This window comes from Panthera uncia, chromosome C2, assembly GCF_023721935.1.
Source record: "Panthera uncia isolate 11264 chromosome C2, Puncia_PCG_1.0, whole genome shotgun sequence".
Lineage (NCBI taxonomy): Eukaryota > Metazoa > Chordata > Mammalia > Carnivora > Felidae > Panthera > Panthera uncia.
In genome coordinates this window covers 120,940,870-120,961,864 of record NC_064810.1, presented here as the reverse complement: position 1 = coordinate 120,961,864, position 20,995 = coordinate 120,940,870, and the positions used below count along the sequence as shown (strand labels likewise).

The 20,995-nt window shown below is 47.4% G+C and overlaps 1 protein-coding gene across 2 annotated transcripts in view; it reads right to left on the bottom strand.

Annotated features, from left to right (window-relative positions):
• Positions 1-5,817, bottom strand: part of NMNAT3 (nicotinamide nucleotide adenylyltransferase 3) — a 114,524-nt gene extending 108,707 nt beyond the window's left edge. The window contains exon 1 of one of the 2 annotated variants that reach the window (XM_049628732.1): positions 5,603-5,817. The gene's annotated coding sequence lies outside the window, so the exon portion shown is untranslated. The remainder of the gene's footprint in view (positions 1-5,602) is intronic. The other variant, XM_049628733.1, reaches the window with a different exon arrangement.
• Positions 5,818-20,995: the final 15,178 nt, after the last annotated feature.

The following is a 20,995-nucleotide window of genomic DNA, read 5'->3' as shown; positions in this document are numbered from 1 at the left end:
ATCGAAGATGTATTTTGCCCTCAGCTCTGGCCAAACAAATACAATAACTCTCTAGTAATATTCAGTCCTGAAGACAGAATGTTTCCTGGGGCTGTTTGGATCATGTCTTATTTGAAACCGTGCTGTTAGTGTTATTTTCTCCTTGCTCTCATTGGAACTGAACGGGACTGAAGGCAGGCACGGTGTCCCTCTGGAGGAGGTTCCTCTCGAGTGACTGTGCTGGGACAGCACTAGCTCCAACTGGATAAAATCTATGCTGGAACCTTAGCCTGTGTGCCCAGGGGTATCAAGGAAGGAAAAAACAGGCTTTCAGATAGACCCTGTCACTCAGAAGGGAGAGGGCTCCAGGGCCCATCTCCCAGATTTACCCTCCGGTGAGCCAGATGGCCTGACTGCTGTCACCACCCAGTAGATGTGTGAGGCTAACTGGTTCACCCAATGAGACAACATCCAAGGAAGGGCTCTGCAAACTCCAAAGGGTTAAATAAATTGAACATGAGAATTCTTCTCCCATTTCGAAGCTAAAGCGCAATTACTTTGGTTTTAAGTTTATTTATTTTTGAGAAGCAGGGGGCGGGGGCAGAAAGAGAGAACCCCAAGCAGGCTCTGCTGTCAGTGTAGAGCCTGATGCGGGGCTCGAACTCACGAACCGTGAGATCATGACCTAAGCTGAACCAAGAGTTGGACGCTCAACCAACTGTGCCACCCCAGGCGTCCTGAAATTCCTTTAAAAAAAATTTTTTTTTTCTTAATGTTTATTATTGAGAGACAGAGCATGGGCATGGGAGGGGCAGAGAGAGGGGAGACACAGAATCCAAAGCAGGCTCCAGGCTCCAAGCTGTCAGCACAGAGCCTGACGCAGGGCTCGAACCCACAAACCGTGAGATCATGACCTGAGCTGAAGTCAGATGCTTAACCAACTGAGCCACCCAGGTGCCCCCTGCAATTCTTTTTTAAAGTACACATTCTTACAAGATTACCTTGGCAGCATAAAACACTGTTTACCAGAATTCATAGAAAAATACCACCCAATGGTTTTCAAAGGTCTACAAATGAGCATGAGCCTCCAACATTTATGGCCATATGTTATATCGATAGAGACTTTATTTCTGTATCCGTTCCACCTTTCCACATTCTTGTGGCAGGCCAGACTTCTCCTTGACAATAGTCAATCCAGTTTATAACATGACATTGTGTGTGTTCATGTGCTTAATTCTGTCTGTCTTTATAACCTGTCTCATGATGTCTATGGGCCACATGAGGGTTGAGACTGTGTCATTTTGGCTCGGCATTCTAATCCCCGGGACATTGCCTGAAGGATTTATGGATGGAAGGAAGGAAGGAAGGAAGGAAGGAAGGAAAGAAAGGAGGGAGGGAGGACAACGAGCCAGGCACGGTGGTGGGCCCCAAGAACACCTGGTCCAATAGCTGCAGAAGTGCTCACAGCCCAGTCCAGGTCAGCTGGAGAAGGGCATGGCCGGCACAGGTGCCCATCAGGACTGTGGGAAGGAAGAGTGGATTCAGAACGGCTTCCCTGCAATGGGCAGGGCTTCTGCAGCCGCTCCAGAGATTCTAGCTTTAGGGGCGGCTCTGGGCAGAGGCAGGGACAGCGGGGAGGCACAGAGATGCAGATTAGAACTACACTGCACAGGAGGCCAGGCCCAGAGATGGTGCTCCTAGGTGAAAGCTCTCACTTCCAGAAGACACTGTCACCCTCATCCAAGGCCCCTGCATGCAAAATCCCATCCCTGAGAACCTTAGATTTCCCCAGATTCATACTAGCAACAGAATGAATGCCTTTCTATTCCTATTTCCCAGATTGCTGCTACGGGTCTACGTGCACGTGAGAGAGACAATGATGAGGGAACCCTAAGTCCACCGTGGTTTGTTAAACAGCACCACGCAGAACTGCATGGCTGAAACAGTGGGGTAGAAGCTGCCATCCCGAGGCCTGTCCTGCAAAATGGGATACATCTGTCTTCACCAGGGAACTATGATAAACGAGCAAAGACAGACACTGGTCAGGACAAGCCACTTTATTTAAGAGCTTCGACAGCCCAAAGTGGTTTAACATAGAGGCATGGAAGATTTATCTGGATGATAAAACACTTGAACTTGAAAGGCACATAAATTATAATTTTGTAGGGTTTTTTCCTTTTAAGATTTCATATAGTCAAAGGCTTTAAGTAATGAGTGAAATGCACATAAAGTTGACTTAATTTCATACACGTTGTCTGGTTAGAGTCTGCAGAGAGTCTTTGCTTCTAGATGGGACTGAGTTCAGAGTTAATGCCACACACCCATGTCTGTGGCCTTCTGTTTCCACATCACGGTGGACATCATTTGGAGGATTGATAAACAGAAAAATAATAATGGCAACGTTAGTGATTGAGCACTCACTATACCACAGTCTGTGCAGTGAAGACTGTACTTTATACACTTATACACGAGCATTACTTACTACTCCTAACAGCCCTGTGAGTTACGTACTATAGAAAGAGGACTTCAATTACTTTCCCTTTGACCTCAAGCTTTCTAATTAAGTTCTTCTTTCCAGCTTATCTCTTAACAAGGCAAGGGACCCTGCAGGAAAGCATCCCCTGATGGGAACCAAGACTACCCTACCCCCTCAAACAATAAGGAATGCCCTGAGCCAGCAAGACCCCCTGTGACTGACCCCAGGACAATGGACTTGACCTTAATTGCCCACTTGCATACACCCACCCACCTTCATCCCACATTTTTCTTATATAAACCTGGAACTATTTTTGGCACTTGGGCAACAATCTTCAAGACCCTAGTCTGCTGTCTTCCTGGTGTTGGCGTCACTGAAATAAATTCCTTTCTTGTGTTACCACCACTCCTCTCTGCCTTTGGATTCTGTCAACAGTAAGTGGCCCAGCCTGGTCTGTTTGGGGACCTTGGAGCCAGATGCTCTTGCATCCCTGCACCCTGGCTACATCATGGCTCCCATGTTCCGGATGCAAAAACTGAGCTTTAGAGTGCTTCTGTGATGCACAGGAGGTCACACAAGCAATTTAATCGGACTCCAAAGCTGCAGCATTCACCACCACACTGCAGTGTACATGAAAATAAGCACTTGCCTTTAGCAAGGACTTGAAAACACTAGCTATTTTGCCTTATCTGTATACTCCTTTTTTTTTTTGTTTTGTTTTGTTTTAAACAACACACTTTAACACAGAGAATTTTGCCTTGTGAGTTTATGTTCAGTCATTCGTCCATTCACCATTCATTCTGGGCCCAGTACTCTGCTGGATGCAAGATTTACAGGATTGGATTCCCCAGCTTCTAAACTAGTCTCAGGCAATTACTGTACCCAGATGAAGGGCAGGGCAGGATGGGGCAGGGGTAGCCCCTCACAGGGGACCCATAATGAGCTGTGGGTTAGAGACGCACCTGAAGGAGACAATTTTAGATCTTTTACACTCTGGTCCCCCCCCCCCCCCCCTTAACCCATAAATTTCTGGGCCTTTCCTTGGCCAGAGTCTTCAAAGACCTCAAACTCCCCAGGCCTCTGGACAGAGTGGCTCCCCAAGAGGCCTTTTATCATGCAGAACACTCCCTTCTCCGGTCCCAGCTGAAGTTTTGCGGTAAAACCAGTGCCCCAGATAACACAGCTCCTCAGCTAATCACCCTGCACAGACCCTCAGAGCCACCCCCTCGCCCCCACCTCCACTCTCCCCCTGCCTTGTTTCACCAATTTTTGTCCCAAATAAGAGATAACAGCAGCAGCAGTAGTAGTAACTGCCTACATGTCAGGCACTGCTCGATGTACTTTGGATACACTATCTCATTAAATCCCATAATAATCCTCTGCCCTGCACACTGTTACTCTTCCTATTTAGTTCATTTAGGGGAAGAGGAAGGGAGTTAATATTTCTTCAGGGTCAACTGTATGCCAACCACTGTTAAGCTTGCACAATCAGATAAGTGACCTGCCCAGGGTTGGTCACAGAGCTGGGAAATAAGGAGTAAGAATCTGAACCCAGGTCTGTGACCGCCTGGCCTAGTGTTTCCCTTCCCTTCTCTATGGCTGGCACTGCTGAGGTTTGCAAAGACAGCCCTCTCTCCCTCTTCCTCTAGCACCCTTCTGTTAACATCGGTCCTGTTTTTATTACCACCACCCACAAACAGTGACAGACTCCTCTCTCAACTGTGTCCCCTGACTCTCTGGGCCTCCCAGCCAGTTTTCATGGAGCAGATCCTAAAGTCTACACCAACAGTGTAAACAGAGGCAAAGAAGAAACTGGGATCATTCAAGCCAATAAAACACACCAAGAGGCTAACAGGTGTTTCCTGAAGTGCCCACCCCACCCCCATCTTAAATCCCTGGGGTTTCAAGATCTGAGGGGTCCTCAGCTAGGGATCAGAGGCTTAAGTCCTCTGGGGGAGTTTTTTGGCCAGTTGTCAGGGGTGACACCACCAATGAGAGTGAGCATGTAACTATATGCTCTGTCAGAGTGTGAGACTTAAGTTCTGGGGGCTCATGGAACTGGCAGTTAACAGGTGAGGCTTTCTGAGAAATGGTTACCTCCCCAGAAGCAGAGGGTCGCTCCCCAGCAAGGCCAGAGCGTCAGAAGCCCTCCTCTGATGACTCCCAGAGCACTGAGCCCACCAGGCTGAAACTCGGTTTACTTCACCTGGCCCACCCTACAGGAGCTCTAGGAGGGCAGGCTGGAGGCAGATTTCTCACTGAACTCTCAGAAGCAATAAAAAGGGAGTACTAGTTAAATGTTTCCAGAATAAATCACCAAAGACAGCATCATTTTAGAGAAAAGGCTGTTTGAGAGATTCTACTCAGACTAAGGACCAGGACTCCAGGAGAGGGGAAGTGTGTTTGCTCAGAGGCTGGCACACTCTTTAGTCCAGATCAGCATCCTGCTCCATTCAGAAACGTTTCCAAATGTACTTCACTTACACCTGGGAACACCGCTCAGTCATGTAAATTCAACGCCCCAGTCTTCAATGCGTAGACCCTCCCCCCCAATTTTATAGAGCAGAAAGTTCAGGAATTGGCTTCCCCCCGCCCAGCTCTCTAAAGGCAGGCCCCACATACAAGCCACGTTCTCTCCTAACACAATGTGTCTGCTGTGTTGTTCTCCACCCTGGAATTGACTCATGCTGAAGTTTGTGCTCCAGCACCCTTCACATTTGGGACCGCCGGTTAAATCCTCCCCTGCAACCTGCACTTTCTATCTTCACAGCTCTTACAGGGGTCTTACCCACTACACTGTGAGCTCCACCGCAGCGGGCACCACGTTCGTTCGCCCACTTCTGTATGCCCAGCACTTGGCCCAGTGGCCGGCACTCGGTGGCACACGGTAAGTTTCCGCAGGCTGCCAGAGTGGGAAAGGTGGGATCCGAACTCGTGTCTGCCGGGTTCGGGTCAGAGCCAAATGGTTCTAGGGGTTACACCACGCTGCGACGAGAATGCGCGGTGCGCGGGTGTACTGGGGAGGCGTTCTACAGTCTCTCCCACCAAGGACTGCTGCCGGGCTCCGCACCCCGCCGCCACCTGTAGCCACAGCGCCCAGGTGTGGGCCGGCGCCCTCCAGGGCAAAAACGGGCTGGTGGCGCTTACCTGCGTGCGGCGAGGCTCCGCAGAAGCACTCTGTGAGCCTCGGGGGACTGCCAAGGACTGGGGTATCCGGCTTGGCCCGCCCGCGGCCCTGCACCCGAAGACCGCGCGGGACGACGCCTGGTCTCGCTGCGCAAGGCCCTCTGCCGCCTGGGAGCTACGCGGAGAGCGGAGCGCGGCCCGGCCCGCCCCCCGCGCGGGGGTAGGGCGGCTCTAAAGCTAACTTGACCCCGGGCTCCCCGGACGCCCTGCCGTGGGCGGAGTCAGAGGTAAACTTAGCACTGCGCCCCGCCCCCTCGGTGGGGGCGGTCCCTAAGGGGGAACGAGGCACTGCGTCCCGCCCCTTCGTTCTAGGCCCCGCCCTCCCGCCCCACCCCAATCCCCGTCCTGCTCTCACCCGCTAGCCCTTTTTGTGTTGCGTGTCCCTTTGCTTTTTATTTTCTTGTTTTGTGTTCCGTTTTCTTATTTTTATTTATGTATTTTTAAAAGATCGAATTAAAAAACGTATCAAAGTAATGCATGAACACTCTTTACAAAATAAAGTTACCTAATGTTCTTATAATGAAAGCAACAAGCCCTTCTCCCTTGCTCCCCACACGTGGCCCTTTATATGAGTTCCTCCATTTAGTTCTTCTGGTGGTCACCCCCTTGTCGCTAAAAAAAAAAAAAAAAGAAAAAAAAAAGCTTACATAGCGATTTCTTGATTTATCTATTGACTTTCTGCCATGTTAGATGAGGATTTACTCTCTTACTGTGCCCCTGCTTCCCTTTTCCTGACAAATTTACACCTCTATTCTTAAGTCCTGCCCTGGTGAGCTCTGAGACCTCAAGACAGGAGTAGAGGAAGGCTTTCTGGGACCTGCAGCTAATACAATTATGGGGGAAGGGAGAAAGGAGGGCTATTTTAGACAGCTCTATAGCATTAAGGCTTGCAAATGACCATTTGTTTGGAATGAGCAAAATCCTGAGACCTTGGAAATTCAGGCTCTATCCCCCGAGACCTTCTTAGATAATTTACTTGGTGAATTTGCTTCCCCAGTGTGGCCTGTCTTTCTCTGCCCACACAGAAACCTCCATAAATCCAGACTTCTCAAGGGTCATGGGGTGAAGGTCAAGATTCATCAATTTCTGCCAATAGGATTTCTTAATGGAGTGAACTGGTGTGTGCAAAAAAGAGACGTCAAGGATGATGTCAAGGTTTTGTGATTGCTACACAGCTTATCCTAGCATCCGTGACAAGTTCTTAACCTTAGAATGGAGAGTGTTTTATAAAGCTGGCTCTGGGCCCCTGCCCTGTCACCAGATCCTCTCACTTCTCCCATGAGGTTGGCTGGACCTGCCCAGTGTCCCCGCTTTAGGAGGGCTCATACTTATCCCTCTTGTATCAATGCAGGAGGCACACAGCTAGCTCCCAGTAAGTGGCAAGGTAAAGGGGCTGGTACCCCTTCCTCACTCAGATGGAAAAAAGTGTCCACACCCTCCTGACACCCCTTCTCTCCTCAGAGAGTTCAACCCTTCCCCTTTCTCTGCTCTGCCTTCCTTCTCTTCTGCTCACTCTGCTCTCTTTCCCTTGTCCAGTTCCTGAGGGCAAAGAACTTGGGAGTAACTCTGACTGAGGGTGTGAAATGTGACTTTACAAGGTGACCTTGGACAAAATCCCTTTTCCAATTCAAGCTTGTTTCCTTCTTTGAAATTGGAGGTAACAGTCTCTGCCACGTTGAGCTTTAGAGGAGGATTAAGTGGCTTAATATCCATGTATACACGGATTTTTTTAACTGTTTTTTTAACTCACATTTTTTTATTAAATGTATTGAATATTAAAATTAATCATTCTTTTCTTTTTATTGCTTCTGGATCTTGTGTCATACTTAGACCATTCATTCCCAGTCTAAGATTAAAAAAAAAACATTTGAAGTATAATGACCTTTGTAATTCTCTTGTGTTCTCTTATTCAAAACTCAGTTTGTCTCCTAGCAGAGTGGGAAGCTCATGAGAAAGTTTAGGGACTTCTAAGAATCTGTGTGTGGCATGTTGGTAACATAGGTTGAATTAAAATAAAGGGCTAAATCGGGTTGCCTGGCTGGCTCAGTCAGTGGGACTCTTGATCTCAGGATCTCGAGTGTGAGCCTCACATTGGATGCAGACATTATTTAAAAAGAAAAAAAATAAAATCAAGGGCTGAGTCATGTTGAGTCAGGGTCCTGACTCTGGACACAAACAGCAAGAGGGACACAGGATATGAGGCAGTGACTTCTCCATGCAAGGGACTTTTCTTCCCTAAGAAGACTTAGTCTTCTCTAGGAGGAAGTCTGCCTTCTGGGCACAAAATAGTGTCTCCTAGTGGTAGGAAGTAAGAACCTCACACAATAGCCACACTTACCCAAACCTAAGTAAGGGAGAGGCAGGGGTTGAGAAATCCATCTGGAGAGACAACTAGCTCCTAATATTTTAGAAGGGGGAATACATATCAAGATGAGAGTCATGTCCTTTGCTTGAGGGCATGAAGTGCTACTGGATTATGGGTTTAATGGGGATAAAATTTTTGGTAAGTTTCATCTCTCCTGAATCCTATCACCATGATGGCTCAGGCAGGAGGAAGATTTCACATAGAGCGTGTCTCAGTTTGAGTCCTTTGGAAGCAGATCCTGAGACAAGGATTCAAGTGCAAGCAGCCTATTTGGGAGATACAGGGAACACCAGCAAAAGAATGGAATATGAAGAACGGAGGGAAGGAAAGGCAGGATGCATTGTTAAGCCAGCTACTAGAACAGGTGATTGGAGCTTAATCCTGTGGGAAAACTCTAGAAGTTATTAAAGAACATGCCTCAGAATTATCCCACCCAAGCAAAGGCTGTAAGTGGGAGGTCTCTAAAGGGAAGAAAACTGCAACGGACAGATTAGCTCATTTTTGAACATTTTTCAAACTATTTCCAGGCATAAAAATGTGGCTACCCAGTGAGATCAAGCTGTAACACTGTCTGCACTTTCCTTCTATTACCTAACGGTGTTCTGACAAAGTTTCAGTAGGAGCATTTTGGGCAGTAACCAATGTGCAGATGGCTGAGAGTCAGTGTCTCAGGCCTAGAAGTGTGCCCTGAAGGACATTCTGGAAAATCTGCTCTTGGACAGGTTATGATAGGACTTTACCTGGGTCAGCCTCTGTGTTTAGATGAGCCCATAACCTTGACTTCTGAGCTCTCATGAGAAAGGGCACACTTTGAGGAAAAGTAACATGAAAAAAAAAAAAAAAAGAGCCTGGTGGACTTTTAAAATGACCGAAGAAGGCAAACTTTTCAATCACTGTAAGCACCTCAGAAGATGGGTGTTTTCTCAGAAGCAGTGAACAGATAATGCCAATGCTGACTCTCTCTTATGTGGCCTCTTGAGCAGGATTCCATGAGAAAACTGTCATTTTGTCAACCTGGCTCCATCAGCCGTACTTACTATTGAACTAAAGTGATCCTTTTAAAACATGACACAGTACCCAGTATGCCTCTAGCTCAGAAGCCCTCAGTGGCTTCCACCACAATTAGGGTCAAATCCCAAGTCCTTCCCAATGGCCCAAGGCCCTCACAAGATCTGCCCCAACAAACTCTTCCTAACATTGTCGCCTGACAATAACCACTGGGCATTCCTCACCTCCGGTCTCCTTGGCTTTGCTGTTGCTACTGGAACACACTGGGTCTGTTTGTACCCCAGAGTTACTGCACTGCTGTTCTCACTGATTGAAATGCTACACTCTCCTGACTCTTAAGGTCACTTGCCCAATTCATCAGCTTTCTAATGGATCACTACCTAACAACAAACACTGCACACTGCCCCATACATACCACTTGTTATCTGTCTATGGAATATATTTTTATTTTTTATTTGCATAATAAATAAGTATGAGGTCCAAAAAGAGCTGAGTCTTTATATATATATATATATGTTGGTCCCTGGTATATCCCCACACTTAGAACAAACAGTGCCTGCTGCCTGGTAGGTATTTAATAAATATTTGTTGGATGAATCAACCAATTGAATTGAGTGAATGAAAAATATAACCAAAATCAGTAAATACCTAGTTCGAAAATATTCTAGAATGTGGACTTTCAACTAATCTAGACTGGATTCCTTTCAGAGAATTGTTGGAGTGGAGAGAGAAAAAATCAAATGAAGTGGTTGAGAAGCATTACATAATTGGACTCACAATTACAGATGAGTATTGGATTGAGGACCTTTGCTGTTTTGTCTTTGACCTGATGTCTGTGTTAAATATTTAAGAAAAGGCTAGCTTGAAAGGCTACATACTCATTTAAAAGTAGTAAGAAGGAAAAGGTTCCCCTAGTTATTTTAATAATTCAGAATGGTGTTCTGTGGCTCCTGTTGGCATGTGAGGGCCCATGATGGTAACTGCTTACCTGAAAATAGAGGCCTTGATCAAATATTTAAGATCTCACTTATTTTCATTTTCTGCATATTTTTTATGCCTGCGTCTCACTTCTTTTTACCCATTCTGCAGCTGCACATTCACACACTAAAGCTAATAGAAATGTTTCATGGATTATTAAATGCAGCTAAGCAAAGAGCTTTTGCTAGGACGTAAGGCCAAACTGGGGCCACTTTCCTGTTCTAACAAACTAATTTTTCCTTGAAGGTGCAGCCTATAAATTTACAGAGGCCTCTCCCCTGTATTCCAAAAAATTTTAAGGCAGTTGCACATCTGCTGCAAAGAGATTTTGAAGTGGAAAACAAAGACAGATTTTACAGTAGCATGGTTAAGCTGTCTTAGAATCAAGAACAGCTGAAGTCATAGAATTAATAAGTGGACCCTTGAAATTATGGCAAGATGGCACTAACTGGTATCTGTTTGCTAATGGAATCATTGTATTCTGGTGTCACCAGCAGTGGCCTGGGTTTGGGTTAGTGTCTACCTAGGCTTAATTGCCTAAAGAATGTTCCAGTACCAGCACCCCAGTGCTGTAAATTATCTTTTCTAATGGAGCTTTTCTATTTTCCCCTGTAGCTAAAACTCTAATTCAGGCATTGATGTCTGTCTGGGCCCACTTGGTACAAAGAAGTCCTCTGAAGGAGGTCAAAGTCATAATACATTGTTCACCATGGAAAAGTACTTTGGGAATACTCCTCATTTTTCGATGGGGAGAGAGTGCCCAAAGAGGTTAGGTGATTTTCTCAAGACCACATGCAGCTGGTCAGATATGGGGCTGGATGGTATCAGTATTTTTTGTTGTTGTTATAAGCAACAGAAACAGTCTCTGCTAACTGAGCAAAAGAAGCTTATTGGGAGTACTGGCCCTTCAGAATGTACAGGAAGGTTGGGGACCCAGGCTTAGAAAGGGATGGGAAGAAAGCAGTTCTGAGAAGCTTGAAGGTGAAAACCCTAGGTATTATCTCTAAGCAGAAGTGGTCTAGTCAGAATGCCACTGCAGGCATAGGTGATTAAATTCCGGCCACTTCATGCGTGATTCAAAGTCCTGGGAGAGCCCGTTTGATTAGCCAAGTTGACGCTGTGCTCCTCTGGCTGTCCTGGGGAGGGTGTATGCAAATCCTTTTGACTTTGGATATTGAGAGGAAGTACCTGACTTTACTCTCACTAAGACTCTCCTAATGGAGAATGGCAAATCCCCTAAAAGAGCCCCAAAGACGCTGTTAGGAGTAATTCAAGGATGTGCAGAGCCAGGATACAATGAAACCCCTATTTAGTTTAGAGTGGTAGACCCCTGTGCAGCTAGAGGTGGCCATGGGAACCAACAGAGATTTGCTTGGGATTAACAGGAAGGAAGGTTTTGCTTTCTGAACACAGGAGTTCCTCGTCCCTTTCCTCTTTCCTTCTCCTGTCTCTTTGAATGTGGATATAAGCCTGGAGGGCCAAGCAGCCATCTTGAGTCTATGAGGTGACAAGCATGAACTCCAAAGTTACTTGCTAAGGATGGCTGAGTGGATAGATACCTGATATGCTAAATACACCACGGAACTGCTGTCCAGTTCTGAACTGACTACCTGCAGACTTCTTATTTTGTAAGAAGATTAAAAACCAGGCCACTGTACTTGGGTATCAATAATGTGCAAACTTGCATCGTCTGATAATACAAATTGGTCCTCGAACTCTCGATCCCCTATGTAGTGCCATTACTGTTCTGCTTACAAGGACAGGATTCCTACCTTCAAGGAGCTTATGGATGAACTGAGGCTAACATAACCGTCTTTAGCAAGGAAAGAGCAAGAACCTGTGATGTATAATACATTCCGAGAAGTAATAAAGTTCTAAGGCCAGCCCTTCTGCCCAGTCCACTTCATCCTTCTGTCCCGGGGCTCTGACTGGACTAATATTCTCTTCTGTATCTTCACCTTCACCTCTTCTTTGCTCTTTCCTCTTTGCTTGTAAGGAGACTGAAGCTTGTAAGGAGACTCCCATCACCAACGGCCTCTCTCACAGTCAGTCACTTGCCTTCTCTTCTATCCAAACTTCTCAGAGGAGGGATCTGTCCACACCTTTTCCTCTCCCATTTAATCCTCAACCCAGAGCATCTAGTTACTGTCCCTGCCTCCACCATGAAATTGCTCTACTGATTGCTAATTCCTGTTGGTAAACCTTTGTCCTCATTTGACTGGCCCTTGTGTGCTGCCTTTGATAACACTGGCCGCTGCCTTCATAGATCTCCTCCTTTGGCTCTGTGACCTCCTTCACCTTCTCCTGGTTCTCTTCTTTCCTCTTAGAATGTGCATATTGTCTTCCAGGACCTCCCAATCAAGGCATCAGACCACACCTTAGCTAATGGGAGGACACTGGACCTCTCCCTAGAAACTGAATCACAAGCAGAGAAACTCACATACTAAAAATGGTGGCATTCTCCCATGTTCATGGTGGTGCCCTTGTGGAGTTGTTGAAGAGCTCCTGCCACCCACGGTCCCAGAGTGGCCAGGTTTCTGTCTGCCCCCTGCTTGGTTCTTCAGCTTCTCTGTGGCCTACCCACAAATCTTTTCTCTTATATAATCCAGAGTTAGTTTCTGTTGCTGGTGCCCAAGGAGGCCTGAGTGATGGTCTATGCTCAGATCTCTAAACACACATGTGCAGAGCAGGCCATGGGCCTGGTTTGTACATGTGTCCTCAGGGAGCTCGCTCTTCAAGGCTCAAATCAAATATCCCTCCTCCTCCATGCAGCCCTTCCTGATCCATGTCCTTGCAGTCAAACCATATGTTGTTGCTCCCTCTACTTTACTGCCTGGCAAGCTCTTGACCTCAGTGGTCCCTTGGGCCTGCAGCACTCAATGGCACTTTCATACTCAACTCCAATGCTCACTGTCAGAGTAGCCTGTCCAGGGCCAGTCTGCCCAGCTGGGATATGTCCTCGCCTTCCTCACTAAGCTAGTGTCTCCTAAATGGTGCTGACTCCTCTCAGGTAAGAGCTTTATGGATGATAGGACTCCTTATGGCATACTCAGCCCTTAACTTGGATCTGTCATCTTAGAAGGACCTGGCAAGAAACACTCAGACTACAGAGCTCCTAGCATGAGAGGAGCCTGTTCATTCTCTCCTCCCTCCCGCATTCCACCTGCCCTTCCATGCCTGTTTGGTTTTCCACGCAGCAGACACTGAGAGGGAGTTAAAGGTGCAAAAGGTTTACAGGGGAGTGACACCCATGAGCAAGAAAGGCCAGAAGCAGGATTGGATGGGGCAGCCGGCAGAACATGATGCCGACCCAATAGTCTTGGCAGGCTTGAGCAGCTCTGGAGCTCAGGGTGCCCGCTAGCATTCTATGTTGGGTAGAAATGGCCAGATATTGGCTGGGGTCTGCCCTGAGAAGAGCTGCACCTTGGCTTGGAGACTGGAGCAGACCCCGAAGAAGCTAACAGCTAGAGGCTGTCAGGAAGCCATGCCCCTCCCGCTAGGGGAACAATTCTTCTGAGCATCGGGGTCTGCCGCACCTTCCACCCTGACCAGTATTTGTCTACAAGAGCTCATGGAATGGCCTACGTCCCCACATGGCTCGTGGCTCTGTGCCAAAATTTTTGGCAAAGTGAGGCAGGGGTTAGGGCTCTATCTGTAGCAAGGGAAAGGTTTGTCCATATCTCAGACCCTGAAATAATAGCTAGAACTGAAACCTCACCATGGAGTTCTTGTTCCCTAGTATAAAAAGCTCAGCTGTGGATCTTGACTCTGTGTCCTTCCCTCCCCTGCTGGGTCCTACCCTGTCCCCTTGCCTGTTCCTCCTCTGGATGCTGTGCAGGCTGTTAATATCTGAATGGTGTTTTGCTCAGAAGCCTCACTGACTGAATGAGTGAAGGAATGAATGAATTACAGAATGAGTGATGGCCCCGATGAAAGGATCCAAGAATGATGAAATAGCCTGAGAAATTCAGAGCAAATTGAGTAAAGATACTTCAGCAAGAGAACTACCACTTGAGTCACTTAGGGATGAGAGGATCATGTCCAGCCCGCAGGGATTCTTTGAAAGAATCACTTGATTATTTCATCTGGTGGTGGAGGCAGCGTCTCTGCTCTGTCCTGCCTATTCCCTGGTGACGACAGCTACTCTCTTTATTCTGAGTCCTCAGCTTTTTGGTTAAGTCACCATTCTTTCCTTGAAGGCAGCTTTGCTAAATGCACGGAGTGCGCAGATTGTCTGTGAAGGCTGTGTGGCTCCCTGGATCTCAGACCAAAGGTGGTAATTGACTGCACTACCCCCGAGCCTTCCTTCTATCCGTCTTTATTGCTTCATGCTTTGCCCAGATGGCACCTGTGCCTCGAGCCTCCAGTTGGTCAGAGCTCAGTGGCCCTCAAGGGGAGAAGAGCAGTCTGACTGCTCCCTTCCACATGGTCCTGTAATGACTTAGAGCCATGCACTAATTGGCCTGCCTCTCCTTGGGCAGTTCCAGAGACTATAATTGGGACTGATTCCAACAGCCTGCCCCATTAGGAGGGCGTGCTTCAGGAATACACCCTAGAGGAGGAGATCATTTTCCCAAGATTGTTTTCAGAAAGGGCAAGTGGGACTTCACACTTTGCTTTGCAAGACTCCTGTTGTTTCCATCTAAGAGGAAGAAGTAGGAAACACATTAGCAGCTGCCTATGCAGTTTTCACGTACTGAGTCCATCAGCTTAGGTTAAACTATGCTGTGGTAACAACCCCACATCTCAGTGATTTACAAAAGCAAAGGTTTCTTTCTTGCTTAAGCTACATGTCCACTACGGGTCAACCACAGCTCTGTTCCACTTCCCGTTTACACACACACCTTCTTGGGGACACCGCCTGTGACAGAGGGGAGAGAGATGCCGAAAACCATTAGCTGGCTTTCACCGCTCTTCCGCAGGAGTAACATGGCCTTTCCATCCATGTTTTGTTAACCCAGGCAAGTCATGTGCCATTTCCGAGTTCAACAGGTTCCGGACATATAGTTGTCCTGCAGGTTACAGACCCGATGTAAGAGAGTAGAATCCTCCCCAAGGGAAGGCTAATACTGTGAATCATAGGGTACAGAACCACTTGCATTTACAGCGAGAAGTCAGGCGAGGCAGCCCAGATGATCTAGTGAGCTTTCAGGTGTGCCAAAGGCTCTGCACCGGCAGGTGAGATAGATGACGGACCTCTACAAGCGGCATGATTCAGTGACTGAGGGCCTAAGTCTAGTTTGACTTCTACCTCTGCTTGTGTGACCTTGAGCAAATCACCTCGCCCTTCTGAACCTCTAAATGGGATATTAATATCCACCTCTTAAGGCTGTTGTGAGGCTTAAATAAGGTATTTGGCAGGTGCATAATACATCGGGGATTTTATTGAGATAAAATAGTTCGTGCTTGCCTGGGACAATTTGGGAAACTCGGAAAAAAAGGAAGAAACAACACTAAAGCATTTCTTGCCACCCCAGAAACAGCCAGTGATAAAATTTTGGCAAGTTTCCTTCAAAAGATGAAAGCATGCCATTTTTAAAGCTGCAGCTGTTTCTGCATTTGGGCGCAAGGACAAGGAAGATATTTGTTTGGGAAGACACCTTAATGGGCTTATTAAGCTCCCCTCCCTCGATTTCTCTGGTGAATCTGGATGGGAAACGTTGCAAGAAAAGTTTTCTGAATTCTCTGCATACTAAGGAAATCGAGTTTTTTTAGTTTTCTGTTGAAAGCAGAGGGGAAGGGAGGTTCCATTTTTGAGGCTCTGGCAATTGGAAAAGGAAGGATGTGAACACAGTGAGACGCCTAAGCTTATGTGAGACAGAGAGACAGAGGAAGAAAGTGAGGGATACCCAGAGAGAGATAAGGACAAAGGGGGATGGAATGGAGACCTAGAAGGATACAAATGGGAGCCAGAAAGAAACGGGAACACTTACACAGGCAGAGGGTGACACCCGGTGACACCAGCATCAGCCTGCCTCTTCAGGGACAAGAAGTCGGGCCTATTTTGCTTGTTGGGGCCGGCATGTCCCAGTAGAACTTCAGAGTCAGAGGCCCAATTTTTAGCTTCCAGCATTTACTCACCCCCCTGCTGCAGAGGACCCTTCCTGTCCTCAAACCTTTAGGGCAAACCGTCTGTTTCACAAAACAGCCTAATGTCGCTGGGGCCCTTGGGGAATGCAGGAGAGGGGTCCTTCTCTTGAGAGATAAAGTGACTTAGGAAGAGGAGCAGGGAAAAGTGGAAATGGGCGGAGATCTCTCAAGTGGATTGATAACTGACCCAAGAGGAGGGTTTGGAATAAGAAGTAAGGGACAACCTCTACAAAAGGAAATCCCCTTTTCTCAGAGAGTCCTCTAAATCTCAGTGAGGAGGATTTGGATCCCTGTGTTTCTGTAAGATTGAGGTTTGAGTTAAATTTAGGTATTTTAAACATTTGTTCATTGATACATATTAAATCTCAAATATAGTCAAATATCATCATGGCTTTATATCGATACATATTTAACATAGTTGAAATCATACTGTCCACATATTGTATATCCTGTTTTTTCTCCTAAGCACTATACTTAAAACATTTTCTCACATCGTTAAAACCTCTCCATAAACATCAATTTAGGGCACTTACTTTCCAACAGCCATTATGTTGCCCTCCCTCTGCTTACCCTCCCTGGACCTCCTCCCAGCTCCCCTGACCCACCTGCTTTGTTTTATGAATTCTTCTCAGCTGAGCTAGAGGAGGGGCCTCTGACAAGGTCCTTGTTGGGCTCAATTATGGAAAACACGGCCCGCGTCGCGAGATGAATGATTGTCGTGTCCCTCCCACCTGTTACAGGAGCCATCATGAAGATGCTTCCGGAGTGCGGGCCCAATTCTGTTATTTGCCATTGTGGTTAATGAAAAGACAAAATTGGAGCCTATGAGCACGACATGTAGGCAGCACCATAATTAGCCCTTTGGAAGGTGAAAGATCCACTTTAAAATAAAAGAAAATAGCTTTACTCCCACAATGAAATGGCTGCAATTTTCCAGCTAATGCAGACCCTGCAGTATTTCTGTAATTCTTTTCCCTAGGTATTCTATTCATTATAATCTCTCCCTTTCTTTTACTCTCTTTTTCCTCTCTCCTTCTTTTTTTTTTTTTACTCCTAAGTAAATTCTATTTGGTACAAAGAAGGCTAAATAATATTATTTGCAAACAGGAGGAAAAAGCTCTTATTCACATGATAAATGCATTTTATTTTGAAAGGGAAGAAATAAAAGGCCAAATAATTAAATCCTTACCCTAGCAGAGCTTTACTTTTCTAAAATTCAGCCAAACTGACACGGGTGACACTTAGCATTGTTTCTTCACGGAAAGACAGGCGCCCTGAGGAGGAAACGTAGTTTCGTGGGAGGTGACTGACAGTGGTGGCAGATCACAGGCAGGATGGAGCCGCAAGGGTGGTGGGGCCAGACAGCCTGGGCTCTGCCCCAGACCTCAAATCTCTCACCTTGCCTCTCCCTGCCTCAGTTTCCTCACCCGTGAAATGCCTAAAGCCCCCTGCCTTGCAGTCCATCGTCAGAATGGGAAAGTACCCAGCACAGTGCCTGAGTCATGGTCAGGGCTCAACAGCACTTCTTACTCCTTTTACCCTGTGGCCATTGGCTGAATGAACACGTAACTCAGACACAGAGAGCCTGAGCCGAGCGTGACTTACTGGCTTCAGAAGGGTTAGGGCTCCAGGAGTCTAGACGGTGGCCAAAGCAAAAAGCTTTTGATTTTCCCAAAGCAGCACCGTGAGGAGCTTTGCAGCAGTCTAGTAAGACAGGTGCTGTTTCTCCGTGTTACTCTTTAGGAGACAGGGACTCAGCAACTTGCCCAAGGCCACGTATCTTGTAAGGGGCAGAGGCAAGACTCACATCCCATTCTAGCTGCTACCAGAGCCTATGTGCATTTCTCTGCATCTTTGCTCAGATCCTGCCCTGCTTCTACCTTGCACTAATTTTTCATCTGCAAAATGGGCGTGTTGCTCATTAGCGTGGTCAAGTGCATGGTCTTTGTTGTCAGGCAGGCCGGAATTCAAGCTCCAGACCTCCCATTGCCCAGCTGTTCGACTTTGGGCAAGCAACCTAACATCCCTGGGCTCCAACTGTGATGTAAAAACCTGAATAGAACTTATCTCAAAGATGCTGTGAACATAAATGAGATAGTGCTTGTAAAGCAAGTGTGTGCCGTGCCTGGCATCTTGTAAGCATCCAGGGAAATAATAGCTTTAGTGCTATCTCCCGCTTTGTTGTTGTAAAGATTCATTGAGGTCGCAGACATAAAAGACTTTCTGACTTGGGAAGTCTAGATCCACATTGGCCCTTATGACAAACGTCATTTCACCAACCATGCCCCTCCTGGTAATCATGGCCCTTATAACTTGGTACGAGAAATCCACCCCCACACCTCTTATGCTCCGAACTACCCCCAGACCTGAAGGGACAGTTACCATACGAAAATGTTTGCATGAGGCTCAGCAGCCAGTGCAGAGGCTTAAGCAACAATCCCTTTCCTGATTAGTTTCACTGCAGAGCCTAGTCAAACAGAGTCCCACTCCCTCAGCACAGACAGCACTGAGACCTGTCAGGGGCAGGGGGAGGGGGAACGGCTGATCTGTGATTAAAAATTCACCACGGATCATCAGCCAACAAATCGTGCCCTTCGGGAAGACTAAAAATTGACTGCAGTGTCAATTTACTGCCCCAGCCTGGGAATCTGTGCCCTGATCTGGGGATAGAGAAATCGGTGTCATTGCCAGTGCTGAGAGTCAGGTGGTAGTGGAGGTCAGACCAGATAGGGCTAGAGAGGTGGTATGCAGACTTATGGGGCCAGGATTCCTTCCTTCCTTCCTTCCTTCCTTCCTTCCTTCCTTTCTTCCTTCCTTCCCACAAATAACTTTTTAAAGTCTTTATTTAAATTCCAGTTAGTAAACATACAGTGTATTACTAGTTTCAGGTCTCCCGGGGCTCATCACAAGTGCACTCCTTAATCCCCATCACCTATTTCACCCATCCCTCCATCCACCTCCCCTCTGGGTACCATCAGTTCCACAAATAATTCTTGAGTCCCGACTGGACCAGGTTATGGTCTAGGCTCTGAGCTAGGGAATGAATCTGACCAGTCTGGCCCTGAGGGATACAGAGAGGTAAAGGACAATGACATTCATTGGTCAGCCATGATAAAAATAGGCACAGGTGCCGTGGGAGCCCAGAGGGGAGCTCCGCCTTGGTGGTGGTGCGGGAGATGTCTAGGAAAACCTTCCAGAACACATGACATCTGAGCTGAGCTTTGAGGGGTGTTAGACAGACAGGGGTAGAATTTAGAAAAGCCTAGGCAATGACCTGGTGACACTTGGGGCCTACAGATAATTCAGCATGAGTGGAAGGAGAAGTGGCAGAATAGGGACAGTAAGACTGGAAAAGGTAAAGCCAAAGAGTCTGGCTAGGGCTGGCCATGAAGCATCCAATAAGCCAGGCTGTGAGAGGAAGCAGTCAGGCCCGTGGCATGTCTGAAAACCTTAAGTCCTAATTCTGCTACCCCGCTGTGTAGCTGTGGGTCAGTTTCTCATGCACAAGGCTTAGTTTCTCATCTATATGAATGGGAATGCTAACATCTACCTCCTAGGGGTAAATCTCCAAGCCAGACACTGGCCCATTTGGACACTCAGCAAATGGTATCTCTTTCTTTTCCCCAAGTGTCAGGACTGGGGACATTGTGGGACAGGAAAACAGCAGGCCAGTGCCTGCCCAGGAACTCTTTCTTCCCCGGTAGAATCATCTATTGCCAAGCCCTTTGAAACTCACACTGTAGCTGGAGCCATAGAACCTGTAGTCCCTCAGTGGGCTCCGGGTCTAGCCCCTCTGGGGGGTGTGAGGTTGCGGGGGGGGGGGCACCCTCTGTGTTTGTGCAGCCTAGAGGCAGTACCAGTCATCAGCCAAACTGGTGTGTGTGCCACATGGCTGAGGTCCTTGCCTTAGGAAGAATGGATGTTTACAGGCTGAGGGAACGTATATGGGTTTTATTTATATCTTCTCACTAGAACAAAGGATCTTTGAAGGGCCAAACAGGGTGCACTGTAGCACCCAGCAGGCCCTGGAAATAGGTGTTGGGGGTCCCCCCAGCAATGTCTACCCCACTGAGTACTGTGGGAAGCCCAGATCACGGGTCCAGGAGGTCATTCTGGGAAGCAGGTTTTCCCATTACCCTCCCAGTATTCTGCTCCCAACTGCCCCCCAGAGAAGATGGGAGGCTTGGCTAAGCATGCGGGGGTTTGATCCCTCTTCTCGGAAGGGCTCTTTTCCACATTCCGGGTAGCACTGTGCCATCTTGTCATAGCACTGAGGCCTGGGGCAGACAGGTTGTGGGATAGGGACTTCCTAGAGCCACCAGAGGCCACATCATCCTGCTCTGGTTCCTAATGTGCTGAAGGCCAGTTTTACTCTCTCATGCTTCCAACTGCTTCCGCTCCTCTTTAGGAAGCCCACCCAAACTCTCTTCTGGCCTCCATCCCATTTTTCATAGCAAGGTTTCCAGCTGCACCTATGCTGGGATTTTGTGTACTCTAGAAGCAATACCTCCAGACCGAAGCTGCGTCAGAACTTGCTTCCTGTCCCAAGCCTGGGTCCACCGTTACCCCTTCACAGCACCTTCAGAGGTGACCGCTCACCTGGGTGAGCACAGCCCTCTGCAAGGGGATGGGATGCCTTGAGACGGTGCTTATCAGCTCACACCCCTACCAAGAGGCACAAATCGCAATCCCTGGCCTCTGAGCCCACTCTGCGCCATTGGGCAGTACTCGCCTTTCCGTTCAGTTTTGATTGTAGGAGGGAAAGACCATGTTCTGTATTTATATTTTATTATTCCCTTAAGGTTAACCACAATGCTGTGCACATCCTAGGGACTGAATGAAGGAATTCATGGCAAAAGAAATCAAAAGTCTTTAGTCATTAAGGACACAATCATATGTTGCATTCCTACTCC